This window comes from Electrona antarctica, assembly GCF_951216825.1.
Source record: "Electrona antarctica genome assembly, chromosome: 18".
Lineage (NCBI taxonomy): Eukaryota > Metazoa > Chordata > Actinopteri > Myctophiformes > Myctophidae > Electrona > Electrona antarctica.
Genome location: NC_136799.1, coordinates 16,265,420 through 16,291,205, shown reverse-complemented (window position 1 = coordinate 16,291,205; position 25,786 = coordinate 16,265,420). Strand labels below are relative to the sequence as shown.

Here is a 25,786-nt window from a genome sequence, read left to right as displayed (position 1 = left end):
CACGTGTGTGTGTGTGTGGGGGGGGTCTCAACTTATATCAGCAAAGCTTTTTTTTGTGCTATCTCTTTTGGAAAAAATCTTAAGATCTGTCTTCCAACTAATTCTGTGTGACAGCCGCTCTGTTTACACCATCCTAAGGAAGAATTGGGACATCATCATTACAAAATCAACAGCATCAGAGCAAAAACAAATGAAGGACAGCATAATCATTCTCCATTTTCTGCCAGTGTCTGAAAACTCACTTCTCCAGACTCTACCTTACCTCCTAGCACTCCCACTATTTTCCCATTCTTTTTGAGGATGACACGAAAAATATTTAGAACTAGATAAAGTGCACAGGTCTACACCAGGGCAGGTCAGGTTGTGGCCTCCTGGTGGCGCTATAATAGGCCAATGTGAAAAGGGTTCCATTTATTCTTACGCCTTGGATGGCAATTGGATGATTTGAGGCATTTTGTTCCAAAAATGTGTTTTGCAAAAATCCACCTGTTGGTGGAACAGGCCAATGTGAAAAGGGTGGGATATATTCCTCAGCCTAGTAGGAAAGTCTGTGAAAGATTTCACGTAAATTGCATGCTGCATTCATGATTTGAGGCTTTTTGTTCAAAACGGGCCAATCCTGCAAACTTTGAAAGACAATCCGTCTTGAACACATGACTGCGGGATGTTTGGACAGAATCTGGAGGAGTAATATAAAAAAATGTGTTTTACAAAAGTCGGCCTCCTGGTGGCGCTATAACAGGCCATTCTGGAAAATTTGGGGCAGATGTTCACCGTTGGCATCAGGGAGTGTGCGTGCAAAATTTGGCACCGACCGGGTTAAATCCAGATAAATGTAAACAATTGCACATTGGGGGGGAAAAATGTGGCTAATTATACAGTTGGAGATCTGGTGATTCATTACAACTAGACTCATTAGATCTGGTGATTCATTACAACTAGACTCATTAGATCTGGTGATTCATTACAACTAGACTCATTAGATCTGGTGATTCATTACAACTAGACTCATTAGATCTGGTGATTCATTACAACTAGACTCATTAGATCTGGTGATTCATTACAACTAGACTCATTAGATCTGGTGATTCATTACAACTAGACTCATTAGATCTGGTGATTCATTACAACTAGACTCATTAGATCTGGTGATTCATTACAACTAGACTCATTATATCTGGTGATTCATTACAACTAGACTCATTAGATCTGGTGATTCATTACAACTAGACTCGTTAGATCTGGTGATTCATTACAACTAGACTCGTTAGATCTGGTGATTCATTACAACTAGACTCATTAGATCTGGTGATTCATTACAACTAGACTCATTAGATCTGGTGATTCATTACAACTAGACTCATTAGATCTGGTGATTCATTACAACTAGACTCATTAGATCTGGTGATTCATTACAACTAGACTCATTAGAATTTCAAATGCACATCTCTGGGGGAAAAAAAGGCAAACTCCATGTTGGCAATAATTAGAAGAACCTTTTGAAATTTATAACATTATACAAATCCTTTTACAAATGTTGGTCAACAATTTGTTGTATAATTATAGCCAGGGCTGGCTTGTAAAGTCAAAAATAAACTGGTAAACTAGGGATTTTGTAAATTGTATTATTGTATAAGGAAGAAAGAAAAGTGAGCGTGAAAGTGCACATGGATTGTATATTTAAAGTGGAAAAGAAGAAAGTATGAAAGCAAGGGATCTGTATGTGGTTTGAGGATAAATTGTGGGGTGGGGAGGGGTGGGTGGGTTGTAGAGTAGTATTATGAACTTGTGAATGTTACAATTTTAAAATGTATATTGTGTTTGTCTGGCGAATAGGATTTGATCCTGTGCCAGAAACCTTTTCAATACATTTCAATAAATTTACATATTCCTTGTATTATGTCTTGTTGTCTATTTTGCTAGTTATACACAACATACACAAATACAGTACATGCATGATATGTATGTAATTTAGAGATATGGTTTGCTTGTTCGCCAACATTAAGTATATTTTAGATAGCTGTTATTTAGACTATAGGGTTGCAAGAGTTAATCAATCTAATCTATTTAGGCTAATCTAGGTTTGATGTTTATCTGGTATCGTAGTAACTTTGTGGATTTTCTTTGCACTCTACTTAAGACCATTTACCAATCATGTGTCACTTTCTCAAATCTTGGCTTCATTCTCCTCTAAAATAGTCAATTTCAAAAAGAGGGATTCAACCTGGCTCTCAAAGCTAATAATTTCCTCCTACATGCTGCTCCCTGTCAGACATTTAAAAACCTGAACTCTGGATGTAAGTCACCTTGAACATCTGCTAAATGCTTAACTGAATTATAGTAAGGAAGAAGGTAATTTAAATCTATAGATGACAAGATTCTGTTATACTCTCACATTGTGCCCAAATCACCTCTAGACTACACTAGCCTTTGATTTGTGGATCATGGGGACACAAGTAAACTGTAAACCACAAGAAAAATTAAGATAGTAAATTGTTTTCTGTGATGACTGAAATGTGAACGCAGAGGGCCAAAAAACACTACAGCTGCAGTGCATGCAGATTAAGAGCAAATACTGTACTTCATTACACAAAATAAACTGATCACCAGTTTTTAGCCACATGATACGGTCATGTGAATGAATACAAATTAGGCTTAAGGATGATTATTTGGGAATGGAGACAGTGTAATAAGCATTTAGAATCAGAGATTCTCTTTCTCAATTTCGCGCACACACACACACACACACACACACACACACACACACACACACACACACACACACACACACACACACACACACACACACACACACACACACACACACACACACACACACACACACACACACACACACACACACACACACACACACACACACACACACACACACACACACACACACACAGAAGAGTCTGGCCTATCAGGGCAAGTAACACAAGTGCCAATCTTCCATTTTGAAGAAATTACAGAAAAGGTGAGCATCATGTGTTGAGGGGAAATGTAATTATGAAAGCAATATTCAACCAAGGTACGTAATATAAACGAACAAAGACTATGAATTCTATTGCCCTTTAGGGCCTTGCAAAATACTTTAGTATGGCTGTGCCAAACAGACATGCAGCCAGTTAATCAGTGCCAGAATCAACAAAAAGCAACCAGTGGCTTTAGTCCAAGACCAGTCCACAGATCAGAAACCAGACATAATTGTCAAGACTTTCTCCACTACAACAGCATGTAATAGCATTACACTTGAATGCACAAACGTCAAAGAAAATGGGGATTGGTCCGGATCATGGTCACTAATAATTACTATTCTTTCGGTATACTGTGATCATTTCAGATGTAGAAGTTCCTATAGTCAAACTGAATGATTCAATAAAACCTATGCTCAGTGAAATGAGGCAGCAAGCTATGAATTTAAATAAATCAGGGTTAAAAGTGATTTGTCGTAGAGACACCACAGACCTTGGTTTGGGTCTGTGAAGAGAGATGCAACCATGATGATGGGTGATTATTATTTTGACCCCCCCATTTAAAACTGGCTTCATTCTCCTCTAAAATAAAGTCAATTTCAAAAAGAGGAATTCAACCTGGCTTTCAAAGGCAACAATTTCCTCCTCCATGCTGCTCTCTGTCTGACATTTAGAAACATGGAAGCCTCATTAAAAACCCTGTGGGAATTCAACCTTCACTTGTCAAGGATTATTTGATCATAAGCAGTCTCTCTCCAAACAATATGAGCGGTTTGCCTGAAAAAAGTATAAAATTGTAAAACAAAAATGTATATAAATACCACACACACACACACACACACACACACACACACACACACACACACACACACACACACACACACACACACACACACACACACACACACACACACACACACACACACACACACACACACACACACACACACACACACACACACACACACACACACACACACACACACCTGCATTCAACCAGAACATACTGTAGTGACCAATTTAAAATGTAGTGTCATTATACTTACTTTTCAATGCAGTGTGGCATTGGGTGCAAGGGTTATACCTATTGATAGGGTGACAGGCTATTTTGTGGTGAAGTTTGAGCTTTGGACAGAAGACAGGCATGCGTTCTAGCACAGTATGTCAACTGGCAGCCCTGGCAGGCATCCATGGTAAACCACCCTCTGTCTAGGCAGCAATGGGTTAAAGGTAACTATGACTGTCTGCAAAACCTGACTTAATAGTGTCACATCTAATGCATTGGCTGTGTAAAAAACATATCTGTGGTAATATAAAAAATCACACCCGTGTGAACTGAGTGGTGCAAGGTCTTATATAGCCTGATCAGCTGTGGTCTGACGTACTGTCAGTGACCAGAGTAACCATGCTCATTTTTTTGGGTCCCACATACAGGTACACACACGTACAGGTACACGGGTACAGACAAAGCTGGTTATTGGAGTGGTTTGCACCACTCAAAAAAAAATCGTCATGCTTCCCGATACGTAATATGTATCAATGCAGCTGGAAAATTTGTTTGATGCTCAGACTTGATCTTGTTGCAACATTATTGTTTGAAAACAAAATACTAAACATACAAGGGACAGCCGAAAAGGCCACTTTAAGATAAACACAAATATTAATATTTTACTTTAGGTCTCTATGGACCTCACATTAAAACAAAACAAGATATATTCATCTCCCAATAACTAGTAAGAACGGAACATCACAAATCACGATAACCCTTTTTTTCCCCCAAATGAAAGTAGAAACTCACTTCTTTCTTTTGAGATGAATATCTATCATCATGCCCCCACACACTCAAGCCTCTGGACTCAGCTCTGAGGTTTATTACTGGTGGTGCCAACTACAACACTCATCACTGTGCCCAAGTATGATAAGGGTGCATGAGCTGGTCTTCTCTGACTGAGAGATGCAATAATCATTGGCACATCCATGCTACATCAGAAACCTAGTAGTCACATTCTAACTCGCTCTAGTGATTGGCTAAATCCTTCTGGTTCCTCTTGCCAAATTTGAACTGGGAAAGACTGCTTTCATTGCATTGGTGCACCTGATTCTTGGAACCTTTGCAACAAGACCTTAAACTGAATACCCGCCTAGCATCTACTGGCCATTTCAGGGACAATTAACTGATTGTTGTCAACATTATTGTTTGTCTTTGTTGTTCTTATGATGTGTGTGTAATCTCAGCATTATTGAAAATGGGGGTCTTCCTCAATGATCTTGCCGAGAATTTTAAATAAAGGTTGACTGAATGAATATCGTTTTTTACATAGTCAGTCATCAAACAAATATTCTGTGGGTCTTGAAAGATTAGTAAAGCCGCTGGCAGTGGCTGCAGTGCAGACTGTTCTAGAGAAAATCTGGCAGTTAATGATGCCATTTTCAAAGATTTAACCCATGCGTTAAGATAAATAAAGGTGGAGTGAGATCCTAACACTGTGTAAAAAAATGTACATGTTGAACGTTTGTTGTTGCAAGAGTCTTGTAAATTATAACAAGTGAGGGCAGATTTGTATTCAGTACTCATACATACAGTAAGTGTGTGCTTAAAATCCTTTCCCATAATATCATGGAATACTGCAACTGTTCCACAACCAAACTTCACAAAAATCAACTCGACTGTGACTGTCAGTGGTTAAGACATGTCTGGAACAACTGTACACAGTAAAATGCTGAGTGTTAATGTAATACAACTGAATCCCTCCAGAGTCTTCTCTACTGTGTCTTTTAAATGGTCACACAATATAACGTCTTGTATTTTTGTACTTCCGTACTGTATTCAATAAAAATGGCCCCTTTAAAAAAAAACTATGTTTCCACTAGTAAACACAAAGGGCCAATTTGATGCCAACATTTGATTTAAAATAAACATTTACAGTGTATAATGCTTGGTAAAATGCTTGGTTTGCCAAATTATCTGAATTATTATAGAATATGAACAATAATAAAAGACTATTTGTTAGCCAGTGACCACATTCATACGATGGCACAAAGACCCAATGAAAACCATTACCAAACCCCTCTATTCATCCCTCTACATTACTGACTAAAAAAAAGGAGAGGAGGGAGGGGAGACAGGGAGAGAGGGGGATTGTAAACAGATTACTATATGGGAGAAGGACCAGGAGGAGGAAGAGGCTTGGGATTTGGCCAAAATAAATTTACGGGGAAAAAAACTAAAAACTAAAAAACAACAACCAATGAACAACCTCTCCAAGACTTTTAGAGAACTCAAGTAGAGTAGCGCTTAAGACAGGCTGATTATGGCGTAGGGTGGTTGAAGTAATTTTGCCTGTCACCTGTTAGGACTGCTACAATGTCTTACTTTTTTTTTTTTTTTTTGCTTTTTCCTTTATTTTATATTTTGTTATGGAGGGACAGATAGTAGGCTGACAGGAAATGGGGAAAGAGATGGGGGGAAGACATGCAGTAAAGACCACCGGGATCGGGAGTCGAACCCGCGGCACACTGCCAGACTGGATTACCAGCCAAGGTGCCTGGACCACTGAGCCATGGCCCAGGCCCTACAATGTCTTGAAAGAACAGACTTCTACGGGAGGAGGAGTGCTGATGAACTAATCTGCTACTCCAACACAACTTTCACCGCTTAAACATCACTCACACACATACGCTCAATAATTAAAGACAGACCGATATGCTAGCCAACACATTTCTTTTTACATCATATCAGCAATTATGCAGCCGATGCAGTGATGTAAATAGGTTTTCAATGCAATGGGTCCCGGGAGTACAGTACCGAGTACAGTATTGCATCCCAGGAACCCCGGAGGGTGAGAACCGTGACATGATTACGTCCTTTCTAAATTTAGTGAGTCTTATTAAAGCCCAAGCCACACCAGGCTAAGGGTCAGGTTGGGACAAAACGTTTCTTAAAGTAAACCACACCAATGCAACTCATTAAGTTGCAATGAGTTGCATTGGTGTGGTCTACCTTAAAAACTGTTTTGTCCGAACCTGATCCTTTGGTGTGGTTTGGGCTTTGGATGCAGGCTATTTGCATCACTGCAATGTGTCCTGATTTTTTACTCATTTCTAGCTGGCTGTTTTGGTCATGTCATTATAGGTGGGAATTTGAAATTTGAAATCTACAAGCTCTCAACGTGTTGCATTCTGATGCGTTGTGGACTTGTAGATTGGTTATTTTTATAATGTCTATATTTAAAAAACTTGGTTCAATTGATTTAGCACTTTTTACAAAATAGTCAAAACATTAGTAATTGGCATCAGACTCAAAAATCCAGCATTGGTCAGGCTCTGCACAGATAGGAGTGTGTTTGTGCTCACAATTGGGTATAGTAAGGACTTTCACGTGGAAAGGTAGAAACCTTGAGGAGCAGGGGATACAGTAAGTAGACTAAGTACACACTACACATGTACGGGCACACAAGCTTGAAAGCTCATGAAATAAAATACAGATGTGCATGCTGCGCGCGCACGCACACGCACACGCGCACACACACACACACACACACACACACACACACACACACACACACACACACACACACACACACACACACACACACACACACACACACACACACACACACACACACACACACACACACACACACACACACACACACACACAGCAGAGAAAGAGTACAAAAACGTAAGAGCACACATAAACAGAGACCATTTTTTTATAGTTACTTGTTCAAGGATTGTTCATCAAACTGCTGAATAGAGTAGTCGTATATATATAGAGCAGCACAATAGCTGACAAGACACTCCACAAATCGTTACTGATTCCAGCACTGAACAGGCTTACAATAGAGCGAGGAGAGAGAAGAACAGAATAGAGTAGATAGTAGAATTAAAGAAATAGGAGAGCAATGGAGAGGCAGCAGTGATGGTTCGGTGGAAGTAATTGCACTGACCACAACATAAAACAGATCACATTATGGAATCGTTTGCCCACCTGACACACAACAACCACCAAACAAGTCACAAAAATAATGCAATATTTTTGCATGGAGATTTTTTGGGGTTGGAAAATCCTTAGTGTTAATGGAAACATTTGCAGTACATACCACACGACAGTTCATAAAGACACTTATGTTATCCAAAACATGCATAGGTCTCTAAGGTCTGTAACTCTGAGAGTACAAATGGACCCTTACTGGTCCATGTGGTTCCATGTCTACACTCTCAAGAGTTATTAGGGTCTTTAAAATTAAACATTTTGAGAACCACAGTTCTCATCCTACCTGGACATTAACTGCATTCACCTGGTTGTCTAGTCGTCATATATGCATACATACACGTGAGGTGAGGGCACTGCATGCTTTTAGTTTTATTATGGCCGAGAAGAACCTGGGGTTCCTGAGCAACAGACTACTGCAAGAACTCTTGACAAGAGTGACCTTGAGTCTTGAGACTAGAGCATTTTTAGGATCTTGTTGCATTTATTTTAAAGTCAGCGGAGCCTGCAGGAGGAGAACGGAAAGGGATGCACGTCTTTAAGTTGGAGCTTGAGTTGCTTTTTTTGTCCTTACAGGACATCCACTCAGACATCCCCTCTCCCCCCATTCATCCCCAAAGACGTTTATGCACAGACACATGAGCAACTCCTCCGCAGCAGAGTTATTTGTGAGTGGAAAAGGAATTTGGCATCATGTACACTACAGTAACACTAGTAGAGTATAGTACACTGTGGGCAGTTTCAAGGCTATCAGGAAGATTATGTGTCAAGGGAAGTGCATGCATACAGCCTCATCCCCTCAATACTTTATATACAGCTATAAATGGAATCATTTATAGCTGTATAATATGTAGATCATATAGTTTGAGCGCTTTTAGAAATACATATCACATGTAGCGCATGAATAGTTGAGCGCAGTCATAATAGCCTATAGTGAGGAGAGAGCAGGTCTTATCTGACAGCTGGAGCCTGGAGGCTGGGACATGCAGACAGCCAGACACCAGTCCAGTCTCACGTTCTCCACACAGCGCTTCATTTCATGACTCAAGGTTTACACGACTGGGTCTCCCAAATGGTTCGTGACCGTGACTAGACTTTTCATCCCTCCAGCTGAGCATACGTAACTTATCTTGTTCTTCTGTCGACTGCTGCAAGTAGGCTAAATTGCATTTTAAGTGCATGAGCGGTTAATTATTAGAGGATAGCATAATTACCGAACCGGTAGATATAGAAGCTGACAAGTGCTCCAGGAAGAGCTTTGCGTTACATGTGGATTTGGATCACACATGTGTCTAACAGTTTTGCAATAAATCAGGTAATAAGTAAATAATAAGGCAAATGGACACATCCACGTTGATGAATCCAAGCCAGCCATTCATCTGTTGCAATTGCTACAGTAAAGTTGACACGCAATGTAAGTTATATTATTTCCAGTATCGTATGCAAACAAGCTTTACAAAACACCACCAGTTACAAGGCAATATTTCCGACACTTAAATGTCGACTCGTCACATTCAAACTTTTGTCTTAGGCTAATTAGATTTCTCTTTTTGGCGGAAAAAAGTTAACTCGTCGAAGCAAATGTTGCGGTGCAGCGGTGCCACAAACCTGTCAGAAGGTGACTGGACACACTGCCCACCGGCACGGGTTGTTTTCTGTCTCCGTGGTCTGTGTCCCGTCTGTCTGTAGTCCGAAGCAGGTATAGTGTCTCTCTGACTGTCACACACACAGACAGTCAAATGGATCAGGAACAGTAGAGAAGGAGGAAAGAAAAGTGTGACGCCGCGTTTTTGCGAATTGCTTTTCCAGTAAGTGAGTATAGGCCTATCACAGGTACCCGACGTTCCTCCCTCCTCGAGTCATTGCGGTTAAGTTTATTCCACGCGTGTTAAATGTTTTCTTTTTCTTTCTGTCGTATCTTCTTTAGCTACATGCCAGGTTTGGTGTTAGACCCGTCACCCGTGCCTAGGGACGTCACCGACCACACCCACTTGGACAGCCCGAAAAAGTGTGCAGTGAAGCTATAATAGCAAGCAACAACACAACTCTATATATATATATATATACACACATATATATATATATATATATATATATACACACACACACACACAATACATATTATATTCAACAGGGCTTACAACATTGAACTGTGAGAATCCAGGAGATTTCATTGTGTTCTGGTGAATTTGGAGAGTTTGACACCAAATCCAGGAGAAATGACAAGATAATGTGGTCGAAATGCAGGTGACTCCTGCAGGATCCAGGAGTGTTGGCAGCCCTGATTCAAACTGCAGTCTCAAAATTATTCACAACCATGGACAAACACCAGCCTTTAATTTGTATTTTATCACAATGCTGTTTAATCAAATCACCACTTTCAGTTCTACTGGTTGCTGTGGAGATCTGTGAGGGGGATTGATTGTCTTGATTTAACCTCTCATTTCCTCTTTCTGTTTACCAAGTTCCAACATGGTCTCCATCACTGGAGTCGTACATTCTTTAATTTCTTTCTTTCTGAATTTTGAGGAAAAGTTGCTTCAAAATAGCTGTGTTTTGTGTCATAGTGCCATCTCAAATTGCTCTCTTGGCATTTTAGGCACATCGGTCTGGTCCTCTGGTGCTTGTTTGAAGGTTAAAAGGAGGATTAATGCATATTTAATCTACTCTTTGATATATATACTCTTTGAATTGCCAATTCAAAATTGGCTTCTACTGCTGACAAACTGCTGCCGAAGGAACGTTCGCCCCAAAACACACTCTTCCGTGGACCGCTCGCCCCTCAACGGCAGTCCACTCAACGGCACGGAATTGGCGACCAGCCGGCCTGCTTGGTGTAAACAGACTACAGCCCTTAATATTAAGTTAAGAAGTACTTAGGCAAAAAACAACGACAGAGGCGCAATATCTGAAGCAGACTTGAGCCACGAGAGGTACCGCCGAGCGAGCTCAGCCGCCGTGCCGAACGTTGCGGAGTCCGCTTCAGTCTAACGGTGTGGCGTTCGAGTTGCGTCCCGATAGGGACAGAATTGTAAATCATCTCGGAGTAGGTTCTGGTGGCCATGAATACGCAGGTCCGACCATCCAAGGTCGCCGGATTTGACCCGGGGCGAGCGTGTTTTTGGGGCGAGTGTTCTTGTATTCATCAAAAGTAGTGTGTTATCTCTCTGTTTTCTGGTGCTTCTGATATTTTGATCAGGACTCATTACTTTATCAAAAGGCCAGGGGTGCAGATCTCATTACAACTTAGGGGGGACCACAAGTAAGTAATTTCCTCAAGAGTATTTTCTGAAGGGGACATCAATATCACCATAAAAAATAGTGCACAAGGTCTTCTTCATTCTGAAGAAGACCTTGTGTGAAAGCATTAATCTATTATAAAGCCTTGACCGGGAGCTTTCTATTAAATCAGTGTGCAGACTTCTATATTGCCTACTCCACTGTTGGTCCTAAACCTACAGCGGATGTGCCAGTTTTATTTAAGTGTGTGTGTGTGTGTGTGTGTGTGTGTGTGTGTGTGTGTGTGTGTGTGTGTGTGTGTGTGTACGTGCGCGCGCATGCGTGCGTGCGTGCGTGCGTGCGTAAACACATTATGACGTAAATCTTCCCTTCATTGTCAATGCGTTTACTAAACAAACTTTGAACTAAAGACAAACACTAAACCTGTGTATAGGAGGAGCTAGCGCCCTGTAACATGTCCCGCGAATGTCATTTAATCCACCCAAAACATACTTTTTGTAAACTAGGATCATATCGTTTAGAGAAATGAGACGAAAATCAAGCTTGTTTTTGGTCTAAAAAGAAGAATCCGAGATATTAGCGTTCTAAAATCTGCGTTTCACAAACATTGAAGCCAAAAGTGACAGGAAAGTGACGCAAATTGTGATTGGCCGGAATTACATTTGTGATGATTTGATTGGCTGAGCACGGAATGTGATGTATGATGATGTTTGATGGTAAGAGCACCCCTCACTTCACACGGGTGTCATTTTTGGTCAATACTCATACCAGGACAGTATGTGGCAGTGTCACATAATATAAATAGGCCATATCCATTGTCAATGCATGCCATGAGCGACACTACAGTGTTGTGTTATTGTGCTAAATAACCCATTAGAGCTTTACGTGCTTAACAACAAACACATGCCCACATGCTTAACTGGAGAACACAAATTCAAATAATGATAAATAATTTCCAGGTAGACTACAGCACACACAACAGGCTTATTTACATGCTGTACTTCTTGGCCTACAGTGTATGTAGGGTGTAGGCTACTGTACCAGCAGGACTATGACAGTGTATGTAGGGTGTAGGCTACTGTACCAGCAGGACTATGACAGTGTATGTAGGGTGTAGGCTACTGTACCAGCAGGACTATGACAGTGTATGTAGGGTGTAGGCTACTGTACCAGCAGGACTATGACAGTATGTAGGGTGTAGGCTACTGTACCAGCAGGACTATGACAGTGTATGTAGGGCGTAGGCTACTGTACCAGCAGGACTATGACAGTGTATGTAGGGTGTAGGCTACTATACCAGCAGGACTATGACAGTGCTTATACCAAAATACCAAATCAGCCATAGCATCATGGCATTGTAATTTAAGCTTCCTTAACATAAGTTTGGTCTGTTATCAGATTGTAATGGCGGGAGGTTTGAATTTGAAGGCTGAGTCTGTTTTTGTGTCTCACCTAGATGGTTCTGTTCCAGTTCGGTTTTGTTTGACAATGCAATCTTTGTGAGTCAAACTGAAAATAGGAGGGAAGGTGTTCATGTTTGCAACACATGGCTGACGTTGTTGTCAAAACACTGAACCCATGGAACAACTCTGATTTATGCATGGAACAACTCTGTGTGTTACATTATACAGTAGCTCCATTCTCATTCACATACAGTACATCTGTCTGTCTCACTGATTGTCCCTCACTCTTCCACAGTAAAAGTGTTAATTAAAAATGTGCGTGCGTGCGTGCGTGCGTGCGTGCGTGCGTCTCTCTCTCACTCCCTCTCTCTCTCTCTCTGATTTAGTCTTCTCATCTGTCTGCTTGTCTCTGTTTCTCACTCTCAACTCTCTCTCCCCAGCATCATCTGATTCAACCTATTAGTCCTAGTCATACAACAAGATGTTCGATTGCATGGCATTTACCCACCCCCTCCTTGAAATAGCCTTTCACCACCACTGTAAAGGACCACCGGTGAGATTTTTCATATCAAAAAGTGCAGATTGGGGGCAAAAAAAGGAAATTACAAATTGGAATTCATTGGTACTACGTGTTCTCTCTTGTGTCCTCTCTACCCTGTTAGCCTTTGCTCCAAATACGCACAGACCCCCAAGAAACATGCAGAGATAATCACACACACTCCCTTTTCTGAAACTTGGACTGCAGAGTGAATAAGTGAAGTGTGTGTGTGTGTGTGTGTGTGTGTGTGTGTGTGTGTGTGTGTGTGTGTGTGTGTGTGTGTGTGTGTGTGTGTGTGTGTGTGTGTGTGTGTGTGTGTGTGTGTGTGTGTGTGTGTGTGCGCATGCGATCGTGTATGTGCAAGGAGGGAGCACACTCCCTTTTCTGAAACTTGGACTGCAGAGTGAATAAGTGAAGTGTGTGTGTGTGTGTGTGTGTGTGTGTGTGTGTGTGTGTGTGTGTGTGTGTGTGTGTGTGTGTGTGTGTGTGTGTGTGTGTGTGTGTGTGTGTGTGTGTGTGTGTGTGTGTGTGTGTGTGTGTATGCGATCGTGTATGTGCAAGGAGGGAGCACACTCCCTTTTCTGAAACTTGGACTGCAGAGTGAATAAGTGAAGTGTGTGTGTGTGTGTGTGTGTGTGTGTGTGTGTGTGTGTGTGTGTGTGTGTGTGTGTGTGTGTGTGTGTGTGTGTGTGTGTGTGCAAGGAGGGAGCTTGGTGTTTTGACACATTTGAGTTGTCACGCATGCAGCAGAACACACTTGTACATGCGGTCATCAGGCTGTGTACGCATCTCTGAATCACCCCATTCGACTGGTATCATGTATTGAATTGGCGAAATCATCCGTTATCAGCACGTTTGAATGGTGCCAAAATGTCCATACTGGCATCCTCACTGTTCAGTATGTCATTATCTGCGATTGTAGCATTGTCATTATCACTGATGTCCTGACGGAGGCGCGCCGTGTCTGGTGGCCATGAGCTACGTGAGGCACCGCCGAGCGAGGCGCTAGCCAAGCGAGTCGCCGTGCCGAGCGTTGCGAAGGCCACCAGACCCGACTCAGCGCCGTCCGAGTTACGTCCTGATAGGCAGAGAATAGTATATATTAGTAGCTCCTAGTTCCATGCACCGACAATAGTTGGAAATGACACGTCCACCAGGGGGAAACCTTGACCAGGCTATGTGGTGAGGATGCCAGTATGGACATTTTGGCACCATTCAAACGTGCTGATAACGGATAATTTCGCCGTTCCAATGCAGAGATAACGGTCGAATCCGCTGCTCTGAATTATCTCCAATTGAAACTTTCACCCAAATTTCAAAAAACCTTTTTCAAAAAATAATAGCAGATCTAAGCTACGTGTTGCGAAGTTGATTGCTTGAAGATCAGCTATTTCCCCTTTTTAAGTTTAATTCATATTCATAATGTATATTAGTATGTTTGGGTCCTAGCCTCAGGCATCCCTTCCTAGAAAGACAAATAAACGTAAAGTAAAATACAGACACTAAAACATTGTACTCATTAAATGTACTTCTACTCTCTCCCGCTTTACCTCACTTTCTCTATCACACTTCCCCTATCAGTCTGTCACTTCACGTCACTTCTATCTCTCTCTCTCTGTCTGTCTCTCTCAGCCCATCTATCTCTCTCTCCCTCTTTGCCGCTTTCTCACTCTCCGCCTCTCTCTCTCGAATGTCCAAATTCTTTGCTCAGCGGTTCCAACTGGCCATGTAGGTTAATTCAGCCAGTGCAGCAATTCTTCCCGTAATCATTTGTGAACCACTTCTATTGCTTCTCTGTGCTCCAGCTGCACATTTGTAGTAATGACAGACAGGGAGAAGGGGAGCAGATTCCAGAGGCTTTCATCTGCCTCCTAGCTATTACCTTGGTAATAGACCACATATTCCACCTGTATGTCTCCTCCACTCACAGCATGGGGGGTGAGGTCATGAGGGCCTCCGATGGATTATTAGCGCTGATATGAATCTATCCCCTGGGATCAGGGACAATCTGAGCTAGGCTAAAGGCATCGACAAAAGGAAGGAGTATGTTTTTGTCCTGAGGGATGCGTTTGTTTGCAGTACTGATGATATACATGGTCATGGTTGTATTTACGTTACACCCTGAGTATTTTAGCTGATGCCATTATCGAGAGTGACTTACTTGTTTCATTTTTATTTATTTTATTTATAAAGGCAAGTCATTCAGAGCACATTGTTATTTACAACAATTTTGTAGGGCTATTTATTTTATTTTTATTTTTTTAAGTTAAAAGAAAAATGTAAAAGAACCTCTACTTACAGTACATGCAAATACATGCTTGCTGGTTAAATACAGGTAAAAATGACATGCAGTCTAGCATGTCAATGACTACATTAGAGGGTCAGCCCTGGTTAGATGGTTTGGGGATAAAGGAACAGAGATGAGGGGCTCCATCTGGTGCCACCCCTTACCCCTTATCCATAAACTTATTTGCCATTTTTTACTATTTTAAAACATTTAAAAATAGTTCAACTAGCTAATCTACATCGACACGTTGTTAGCTTGTAGATCGGCTATTTGTACTATTTTAAAATGTTTTAAAATAGTAAAAAATGGCAAATAAGTTTAGGGATAAGGGGTAAGGGGCGCAAGATCTAGGGTGAGATGTGTTTTGTGGAGGAGTGATGAAGCATGGCATTGGGAGAAGGATGCTGATGGAACTGCCAGGCAGAAGAGGAAGACCAAAGAGGAGGTTTATGCAGTGAGAGGCGTGGCTGGAGTGACAGAGGAAGATGCAGAAAACAGTAATGGAAAGAGATGATTCTAGTCTAGCACACAAGCACCAGTACAGGCAGGTAGCTAGCAGACAGCAGCATCAGGACATACAGTACAATAACTATAGAAATGCAGGTCTCCACCAAGCTGGGTATCTTACCCAGGGCCCACAAACTTTGGAATTCTGTCATTCAGTTCATAAAGCGTTATAAAACATGAAGCATGCAGGCTGTTATAGCGTCACCATGAGGCTAATTTGAAAAATGTGTCCTTCCATGACCTATACTGGGAGTGTGTGTGCAAGGTTTCAAAGCAATCGGACATTCATGATTTGTGACATTTTGTGCTAAATGGGCCCCTCCCACAATCTTTGAAAGCTAATCGTAGCCAATTGGAATGGAATCTGAAAACTCGAACGGATACATCTTGATCACATGACCACATAAATAATGTGTACTGATTTGTGTACGTTTTGGACAAAGTCTTTAAGAGTAGTAGCAAAAAGTGTATTTTGAAGAAAACGCAAATGAAGCAGTATGACAATCAGTCATAGCAAAGCAGCAGCTGCCAGAGAGCAAAGATATGCATGGGACAACAACATCAATCAGCCCGATAGACAAGGGCTAGGGATTGGGTCAGGAAACAGCTGCATGTATCAGTGAGAACGTTCATAATACGAGTCCTTGAAAACTGAATTGGGGTTCAAATTGTTCAGTTTTAGTTTTTGTGCAGATTGCTCCAGTCTTTGGCTGACAATAATGACGACAGACTGAATATTGTCTTTGTTCTTGGAACTTTCAACCGAATATGGTCATGAGAACAAGATCCGTGCCGATAGAGGTAAAAACACTTTTCGGCCAGTTATAGCGCCACCATGAGGCTGAGTTGAAAATGTTCATGTGGCATTTCTTCCTCGGCCTAGTGGGAATGTGCGTGTACAATTTCACGGAAATCACACGATGTGTTCATGATTTGCAGCATTTTGTTTGAAACTGAGCACTCCTGCGAACTTTGGAAACCAATCTTAGCCAATCAGGATGGAGTCTGAAAAATCTGAAAGACCAGTTTCGTTGAATGGCTCTAGAGAGACTGTGTACCAATTTGCGTGATGTTTGGACAAAATCTGTAGTTGTACTGTCCAAAAACTTGTTTCGCACAAAGCGGCCTCCTGGTGGCGCTATAACAGGCTGTTCTGGAAATTGGGGCAGAGGTTCATCGTTGGCATCCAGGGAGTGTGTGTGCAAAATTTGGCATCGACCGGGTTAACGGTGCCGGAGATTAGCTGTTCACGGACGGACGGACGGACGGACGGACGGACATACTCTCTCCCCATGCCTTCGGCCTGGTGGAGACAAACATACTCTCTCCCCATGCCTTCGGCCTGGTGGAGACATAACTTTTAACTATTCATGTAGCACTTTTTAAACAGAAGTTCTGTGCTGAACAGCAATTGAACAATTTAACATAACGACAGATAAGGGTGGCCAGTTGACAGAGGAATACAGAGTGCATTGTGGTGTGAAATGGCAATTTGTAACAAACCAGGTAGCAGAGTGTAGAACATCAAGCTTCCTGAGTGCACCCCTGCAAACCAGGGTTGGGCTTGTACCCCACAAAATTGGTTGCTGCACCCTTTCTCCTCAAAATTCCAAGCTGCATTAAAAAAAAAGATAGACTCTCTCTGGACCAGACTGTTAACCATAAAAGCTTTCTTGGGATGACAGTTCATTGGACGAACGAGTCCAGTTTGCAGCGTGAGAAAGTTGCTGTGGCATGCAAAGGGATCAGAGGGAGACACATATTATTTACCCATGTAATGTTGGCAGCGTGGAGATCAAACAGACCCATTCATTTTGTGGCTTTTAACAAGGTGACAGGCACTGTAACTCCTTATTCCTCTATTCCTTGGGGGAAATGAACTACTACTTTATGGGGAAGGGTAGTGGTAATATTATATATATAGTAAGTAGTAATTGTATTCAATGACCTGGTCGGATGAGCGAGGTGTTGTTGGCTTAACACGTTGCACCCTATCCTTGAGGTCATTAGAGAATCCAGACCCCAATGCTTCCTAGCCAGCCAGCAAGGGAAGAGTGTCAAAGCCATGCATTAGCTATAAGATAGCTGCACAGAGTGATGAGTGTAATCCTAAACTTAAGCTATACCTGAACCTTACGACTGGCCTTTAAAGGGACACTTCACCCTTTTTGCAACCAGATCTTATTTTAATGATGTTTGGGAGACAAGAAACACTTTTGTTTTTTGGGGGAGGGTTTTGCCTTTATTGATCGACACGCTTGACAGGAAAGGAGGAGAGAGATGGGGGTGAAGACACACAGCAAAGCTCGTCGGGATCAGGACACGAACCCACAACACTGTCATGCTGGATTACCAGCCAAGGTGCCTGGACCGCTAAGCCGGACAAGGCCCTTTCCTGGGGTTTTTATGTAGATATTTTAGTATTTCAAAGTATCATGGACACTTTCATGGTTGCAAAAGGGGTGAAGTGTCCCTTTAAACAGTGAGACCTGACAACCGGTCCATGCTTTTTGTCAAAATGTCCTCACTTTCCAACAAGTTTCCTACATTGTATGTCTTTGTGAGGACATCGTGGTCTTCACAATGCTCGTACTGTACACACAGCCTTACACACAAACTTAATCAATGTGAACTAATAATTACAATAGTTAACGTATTAATTACAGTTAACTTTGTCCATTTTACAAGTTGTTCCCCACCAGCTTCACACTGCAATCTGATCTGAGCCCACAACCAAGGGAGAGCAGTTGAGCGTGGGAGAGGAGATGAGGAGTGGCTGCAGAGGTGACCTTGAACTCTCGTACCTCCAGCCTCCTGGAAGTCCTTCTCCTGTCTGGGTAATTTAAGAGTCTTTCCAAATTCCCTGGCAGCACTTGGACGGCTCTACTGTCCTTGGCCAGAGGGAGGTGAAGACCAAATGCCATTTCTCATGGGGAAGATTCCACCACATTTGTACCATAGAGACACACACACACACACACACACACACACACACACACACACACACACACACACACACACACACACACACACACACACACACACACACACACACACACACACACACACACACACACACACACACACACACACACACACACACACAGAGAGAGAGCACATTTCTAGTCTCTCTCTAATGCATTCTATGTACTGCAGTCCAGTATAATACACAACCATTACTCACTTCAGAGTTTGCTAAATGCCTAAAATGTAAATACAATAGCTTATATTGCCTGACCTTGTATCAATTACATTTGTTCCTCTTCATAACTAAAGTAATATAAGGTAAAACTCTAGAACTGCACATTTAGAAACCAGATTTTGAGGCCGAAATAGTTACGTATACAAAATGTTTTATTACAAGTTTGGGGTTTTGGGTGGGACATAATAGAATAGTTACAAAATGTTTAATACAAGTTTGGTTTTGGGTGGGAAGAGAAGAGAAGAGAAAAAAAGAGAAGAGAAGAGAAGAGAAGAGAAGAGAAGAGAAGAGAAGAGAAGAGAAGAGAAGAGAAGAGAAGAGGGCTAATGAGTGTACTGTGACTTAATACAAATAAATGTAATGATAATATTCCAGATTTATGCACAAGAGGATGAAGCCACACTGTTCCATTGTTTGTGGTCATGTCCAATAGTGGAGGAATTCTAGAGGGAGGTTAGGAGGGAGATACAGAGGGTTTGTTGATCAAGGCTTCGCCTTTTTTCAGATGTGTATTACAATTTTCCTTAAATACCTTGTTAAAACAAAAGAGAATGCATCATCTCTAAAAAAATACTGTACATTAAGGTTTATTATAAAATTCAAGCAAACGATGGATTAGTGCATTTATTAGTTGAAATTGCAATAATGACTCAAATTGCTTGAGTGCAGATTTTTTTTTGCTTGAGTGCAGGAAGCACCCCCCCCCCCCCAACACACACACACACACACACACACACACACACACACACACACACACACACACACACACACACACACACACACACACACACACACACACACACAGTACGTTCTGCATAATACAAGGTGGTTGCCATGGCACTCACCTCTTTTCTCCTACCCACACTATTCCTGCAAAATGTACATACGCACGCACCCACTCTCTGACTCACTCACTCTCTCTCTCTCTCTCTCTCTCACTCTCTCACTCACACACTCTCACACACACAGGGGCAAGACGGGAAGTGTCGGTAGGCCAATCAGAGGCAGGCGGGGCGTTACCATGTCTATGCTCGGACTGTCGGACGTAGAATACCGTAGATTCACGCTTTAGTGTCCACTTGAAACTGCTTGCTGGCCGATACCTAAACCTCAATTTCCTGTTTGATTACTGTCTGTTACAATACCCTTACTTGAGGAAAATAAATAAAACTCATGTACCAGTGAACTTACTTTTTGTCTCCGTCAGGTGATAGCGTGGCAAAGAATATGTTTTCGCTCCTGCCCGTCCGTCCGTGAGTTTACTCTTTAATCTTAATAATTTTTATCCCACGATTTTACAACCATTTGTTTTCACCCAGTGTCAATTATCTAATAATGTAATCCTGGGCGCTACACTTCCTCTGCCAACCTGGGGGGGCAGCGGACTGACCTCATGCTTCCTTCTATGCATGAGGAGTCCAAGCTGCTTCTTTTGACCTGACATGGGGGAATTTCCACACGTAGTGTGTGGAAGGAACACGTTATTCCGACCAGTTCCTTCCCCTCCATCAGGCCAGGGGGAGGTAGTTTAGAGACCAGGATTACTGCATGTTTTTGTGAGGGTACCTACCCTAGGAGACACGGGGAGAACATGCAAACTCCACACAGAAAGGCCATTTCGCCAACCCCACCTCGGGTATGGGCACTGATGACGCGGAGGAGGGAACGCGCCCACAGCGTCCCCAGCGGGAATCGAACCCAGGACCTTCTAGCTGTGAGGCGACAGCACTACCAACTGTGCCCCCTACTCTTTTTTCTTTTTTTTGGTCTGTTACCATTACCAGATAATCTCTGGCACTGTTGGCCCGGTCACTATACGAAACTGTACACAGACCCCTTTTGCACCAGTTGGGAACCGGTTCAGTTCTTTCTGGTTATCCATGAGCCAGACCTCCAAAATTGGAACGTTAATTATGAATTGAGTGGGCAAAACCATACCTATATTAAATTGTTTATAGGATCAATATAAGTAAATTAATATATGATAACCCAGCTCCACAGTAGTAGCTTTTTCATATTTTCTATTTTGTGCATATTTTCCTATAATTCCTAATTTGCATATTTAAATTTAATGCAAAATGTAATGCAATAAATCATTGTCTTCATGTAAGTAATCAACTGGGGAAGTTTCATGGTGATAACAATTTTATGTAGGGTGGTTTTGCACACTCAATTCAAAATTAACGTTCCAATTTTGGAGCTCTGGCTCATGGACTAAGAACCATAAATAACTGAACCGGTGGGGAAAAAGGCCACACACTCCGTAGATGCCAACTCCCTGGATGCCAATTCCAAACCTCTGCCCCAAATCTTCCTGAACAGCCTGTTATAGCCACCATGAGGCCGATTTTTGCAAAACACATTCTTTATATTACTCCTACAGATTTTATCCATACATCACACAAATCGGTACACACTATCTCTATAGTCATGTGATCAACATGGATCTGTCCGATTCTCCATATTCCATCCCGATTGTCTAAGATTGGCTTCCAAACAAAATCATGAACACAGCGTGCAATAAGCTGAGGAATAAATCACACCCTCTTCATATTGGCCGTGTGCACTCGCCTATACATGTGTGCATTGCGGCATGCCCACAGAACAGCTGATAGCCTAAGCCGTAAGCCTATATTGTTTATAGTAAGAGTTTTAGACACACAAACACAAAAGTAGACTTAAAATAATCAGACAAACTTCTTTACTGCACAGTAGCGAAACTAAAACGTTTTCTGTGGGCGAATCTCTTCTTTGATTGTGGAGGGGGCATTATTGTTGCGTGCAGAACACCACAGAAGCACTAGTCTACTGGAGCCATACTGTGTATAAAGTGTTGCTTACGTGTATGAGAACAACATGCACTCAGGTAAACAGTTAAAGCTGTTGTTATGCGAAGTAGTATCTATTTGATGTGGGCACGGTACTTGACACAGTGTGAAAATGGGGGTGGGGGGGGGTGCCCACCGCCAGTAAACCTAGACAACTCAGCACTGGGATACTCCCTCTCAGTATTGCAGAGATGCAGTGTACTGCCCTTGACCGCCCGCCTCCCTCTTTAATTCAAAAGAAACCTTGTACTTTATTCCATTCTGTTCGATCCTCTCACTATCAGATAACAGCACATAAATGGTTGAGGTTGTATAAGACAGCCGGCAGCGTACCAAACCATGCCCTAACCATCAGTGGTGTCTTAAGCCCCTTTCCCACTGGGCAAAAAACTCACCAACACCCACTAACATCTGGCTTTTGTCTTTTTTTCCCCTCGTTCATTTGATTTTTATTAGGAACGGTTACAATCAGCATTGGACAAATGACTGCAGTAACCACAGATACCAGTGTATCAATGATCAGCAATGAGGGAAACATGACAGCCAGGTAGACACATGTTTGCGACACCATGAGAGTGCAGTGCAGTATATTATAGTACGGAGTAATTGACTTGCATTTGGCCCAAACGGTGCAAACTTTAAATATAATTCACAAACAGTGCCTCATGGGAGAGCTGTGGACGCTTCAGAAACCCGCCTACCAGTGGCCATGGCCAAAATAATTATTGTCATTGGTTTGGATAGTTGTAATTGCGTTTTGTCTCTGCAGGACAGCATGTGCCCGAGAGACAGGAAGATAAAGAGAGATAAACTCTCGGGCGGCAGTGGCTCAGAGTGGCTGGTAGAACAGCCGGATGGGAAATGCGAGGTTCTCAGTTCGATCTCGGGCTCACCCACAGTTAGTGTCGAAGTGTCCTTGAGCAAGACGCTGAACCCCTAATTGCTCCCGATGCACAGGTTGGTGCCTTGCATGTTTTCCGCCGCCATCACTGTATGAATGTGTGTGTGAATGGGTGAATGTAATGCTATGTAAAGCACTTTGGATAAAAGCGCTATATACTGTACCTGTAAATGCACCATTTACCATTTATAAACGCAATGTACATTTAGAGGAGAAGGTAGAATGAGAGGAGGTTTCATCATCATCATTCGAGTGCCCTCGAGATCTGCTTCCACTGGTCTCTATACCACATTGTAACTACCATGACTAAATCAGCTAAAAGTAACTTTATCAATGATAAAGCAGAGGAAAACAAAAACAATCCTTGTGAGCTCTGGAAGCTACTAAACAATCAACTAGGCTGCGGTCAGAAACTAAAAACCAGGTTTTCAAACATAAAATAGAACGACACTCTCATCACTGACAAGCTTGATGTGGCCAACTACTTGAATATCTTCCTTACAAACATAGCAACAACTCACTGCCCTCCCACTCTGGGAACTTTGGTGTAGACTAGAGCACATTAAAACCTTCTACAGAAACCTAGGTGTTTGTAAAGACGATTTTAAACTAGTTATGGTAACAACTGATGAGGTACTTAAGAAATTGAGTGCCCTCCAACCCCACAAGGCCACTGGCCATGACAATATTCCCTCCAAATTTCTCAGAGACTCAGCCATCTCTATAGCTCCAATCATCACCCACCCACATAGTAAACCTCTCCATCAAACAGGGACAGGTCCCCCAAGATTTCAAACTGGCCAAAGTAACCCCCTTGCACAAGAAAGGGAGTAAATTAGACCCCGGCAACTACCACCCTATTTCTAATCTAAGCTCCATCTCGAAAGTGATGGAAAAAATAGTATATGCCACAAATACATTAACGTACAAGTTCCAATCTGGCTTCAGAACATCCCACTCCACTGACACATGCCTTCTCTATTTGAGCGACCACATCAAACATGAGATGGATGCTGGCAAATACTGCGGCATGGTCATGCTGGGCCTCCAAAAGGCTTTTGACACCGTGAACCACTCCATACTGGTTAACAAGCTAAAAGCAATTGGTTTCGATAGCACATCAGTGAGCTGGATGCAATCCTACCTGGAGGGGAGAGAACAGATGGTGGAGGTGAATGGAACACTGTCCCAGCCTCCCTCCCAGTGAGCTGTGGCGTTCCACAAGGAAGCATACTAGGGCCTTTACTGTTCCTAATATATGTAAACGACGTAAATGACATCAGCTTGTGACTGCAACTTGTTCTTGTTCGCAGATGACTCGGCACTGCTAGTCTCGGACAGGAACAAACTGCAGGTTGAAAAGGCCCTCAGCTCTGAACTCGGTAGAATCTGCACCTGGCTCACTGATAACAAACTATCTTTACACCTGGGAAAAACTGAATCCATTCTCTTTGGATCTAATAGTAATCTCAGCAAGGCAAATGGCTTCTTGGTTAGAGTGGGTGACAATGTTATCACACGTAAAGATGAAATTACCTACCTAGGTTCCATCCTGGAGGCTAATCTTTCCGGTGATAAAATGGCCACCAACGTAATCAAAAAAGTCAACCAAAGAACAAGATTCCTTTACAGGATCTCCTCACTGGTCAACAAAAACACCTTGAAGACCTTAACAGGAGCCCTCGTACAAGGTTTCTTTGACTATGCATGCACCTCCTGGTACCACAACACCTCAAAGGCCCTTAAAACTAGGCTCCAGACTTCTCAAAACAAACTGGTCAGGCTCCTACTTGGCCTCACGCCCCGAACCCACCTCACCCCTGCCCACTTTGACAGGCTGGAATGGCTTAGGGTCGACGACAGAGTTCAGCATCTTGCAATGGGTCTGGTCCACAAGATTCGATACACCACCAAGATACCCATGTACCTGCCTGTCTAGATACTTCCTTATCGTTAACGAAGTCCACACCCACAACACCAGAGGAAGTGCAACGAACCATGTACAACCCAGATTTGGCACAAACAAGGGACTAAATTATTTTCGTTCCTATGCCACCAAAATGTGGAACGCCCTACCAACAGTCATTAAGACATGCGGATCCATTGACTCCTTCAAAACGCTCCCAAAGGGCACCTATACGGACGGCTGCAATTCGAAACTGGCCCCACACCGCCCACCCCTTTTTCCCCTCACTGTATGTTTCTTTTCCCTTTTTACCTCCCTTATGATGAATTCCTGTTCTGTTCTTTGACTATATAGAAGTGTTTATTTGTACATCTCTAAATGTTTTTGATGAATTGAACAAGGTGGACCCTCTTGTAAACAAGTGTAATGCTTAATTGGGTTGTCCACTCACAGTTAACAGTCTTTGTATTGAGTTTGTGCTTGAAATGTACTGTAATTCTGCAAACCGTTAATAAATATTTCAATCAAACTTTGCTCATTGCCACACCAAGTTCATTCACAGTCAGTCCTTTGTCCCCGTCTGTAAAACCAGACAACTTGGTAGGCTACAGTTAAGTACATTGTTCATGCAAGCTAGGTTCAGAGGGCTATAGCAGACTCCAATGGCTCTAAAGGTTTCTTCCACAATAGCGTGCAATACTCTTCCTCAAAGAATCTTTTAGATCTCAGATGGCCCTTGTACAATATAAAACCCACTTCACAGCGAGGGCTGGATGCAGGCCGGGCCTGTGACAAATAATAATAATAATAATATATCTGATGTATATTGTGAGTCATACTGTATGTCTCCTGCTCTTTTCCTGCCTTGCCTTGCACTCAACTTGAATAATGCTGTACTGTTGTAGTTATGTCAAGCTGTTTTTCTGTTTACCTTTGTGTCTGTGTTTGTTTTTGTTTTTTCTTTTGTTTTTGTTTTCTGGGATTCATATTTATGTTTGATTTCTGT

The 25,786-nt window shown here is 42.3% G+C and overlaps 1 protein-coding gene across 3 annotated transcripts in view; it reads right to left on the bottom strand.

The window, feature by feature from the left end:
* The window catches only part of esr2b (estrogen receptor 2b), a 151,649-nt gene that overhangs the window by 37,042 nt on the left and 88,821 nt on the right, over nucleotides 1-25,786 (bottom strand). Inside the window, exon 1 of one of the 3 annotated variants that reach the window (XM_079527188.1) lies at nucleotides 9,577-9,941. The exons of the other annotated variants lie outside the window; for them this stretch is intronic. The gene's annotated coding sequence lies outside the window, so the exon portion shown is untranslated. Of the gene's footprint in view, nucleotides 1-9,576; nucleotides 9,942-25,786 lie in introns of those variants that run through there. 3 annotated transcript variants of the gene reach the window in all.